This window comes from Calidris pugnax, unplaced genomic scaffold (genome assembly GCF_001431845.1).
Source record: "Calidris pugnax isolate Ruff unplaced genomic scaffold, ASM143184v1 scaffold4, whole genome shotgun sequence".
Taxonomy (NCBI): domain Eukaryota; kingdom Metazoa; phylum Chordata; class Aves; order Charadriiformes; family Scolopacidae; genus Calidris; species Calidris pugnax.
In genome coordinates, this window is record NW_015090781.1 from 3062266 (window position 1) to 3063982 (window position 1717).

The window sequence follows — 1717 nt, forward strand, 5'->3', positions numbered from 1 at the left end:
GCTGGGGCCGCTCGGGAGCCCCCCCGGCCTAGGGGGGGGGGACACAGGGGGGATGCAGGGCCACCCCTTTGCGTGGTGGGGGGGTGGATGCGGTGAAGCCCCCCCGCCCCGGCATCCCGGAGCATCCCAGAGTGGGGGGAGTTATGTGGGATGTGTGTGTGTGTGTGTGTGTGTCCCCTTGCATCCCTGCTGGGGCAGCTCTGGAGCTCCCCCAGCCTTGGTGGGGGGGGACACAGGGGGCATGCAGGGTCACCCCTTTGCGTGGGGGGGGGTGTGGATGCTGTTCCTGCCCCCCCACCCCAGCATCCCAGAGCATCCCAGAGTGGGGGGGAGTTATGTGGGATGTGTGTGTGTGTGTCCCCTTGCATCCTTGCTGGGGCAGCTCTGGAGCTCCCCCAGCCTAGGGGGGGGGACACAGGGGGGATGCAGGGCCACCCCTTTGCAATGGAGCTGAGCGGGGGCAAGGGATGTGGTACCTGCCCCCCTGCCCCAGCATCCCGGAGCATCCCAGAGTGGGGGGAGTTATGTGGGATGTGGGTGTGTGTGTGTGTGTCCCCTTGCATCCCTGCTGGGACAGCTCTGGAGCTCCCCCAGCCTTGGGGGGGGGACACGGGGGGGACGCAGGGCACCCCTTTGCGATGGAGCTGAGCGGGGGTGAGGGATGTGGTTCCTGCCCCCCCACCCCGGCATCCTGGAGCATCCCAGAGTGGGGGGAGTTATGTGGGATGTGTGTGTGTGTGTGTCCCTGCATCCCTGCTGGGGCAGCTCTGGAGCTCCCCCAGCCTTGGGCAGGGGGGGACACAGGGGGGATGCAGGGCCACCCCTTTGCGTGGGGGGGGTGGATGCGGTTCCTGCCCCCCCGCCCCGGCATCCTGGAGCATCCCAGAGTGGGGGGAGTTATGTGGGATGTGTGTGTGTGTGTGTCCCTGCATCCCTGCTGGGGCAGCTCTGGAGCTCCCCCAGCCTTGGGCAGGGGGGGACACAGGGGGGATGCAGGGCCACCCCTTTGCGTGGGGGGGGTGGATGCGGTTCCTGCCCCCCCGCCCCGGCATCCTGGAGCATCCCAGAGTGGGGGGAGTTATGTGGGATGTGTGTGTGTGTGTGTGTCCCCTTGCATCCTTGCTGGGGCAGCTCTGGAGCTTCCCCAGCTTGGTGGGGGGGGCACAGGGGGGATGCAGGGCCACCCCTTTGTTTGGGGGGGGTGGATGTGGTTCCTGCCCCCCCGCCCCGGCATCCCGAAGCATCCCAGAGTGGGGGGAGTTATGTGGGATGTGTGTGTGTGTGTGTCCCTGCATCCCTGCTGGGGCAGCTCTGGAGCTCCCCCAGCCTTGGGGGGGGGGGACACGGGGGGGGGCAGGGCCACCCCTTTGCAATGGAGCTGAGCGGGGGCAAGGGATGTGGTTCCTGCCCCCCTGCCCCAGCATCCCGGAGCATCCCAGAGTGGGGGGAGTTATGTGGGGTGTGTGTGTGTGTGTGTGTGTGTCCCCTTGCATCCCTGCTGGGGCAGCTCTGGAGCTCCCCCAGCCTTGGGCAGGGGGGGACACAGGGGGGATGCAGGGCCACCCCTTTGCGTGGGGGGGGTGGATGCGGTTCCTGCCCCCCCGCCCCGGCATCCCGGAGCATCCCGGGGGCACACAGGGGAAACTGAGGCACTGAGAGGGGAAGGGGGGGGGTGTCATGTCCCTGTCGCCCACCCAGCAGATGGAGCAGCCTGTGG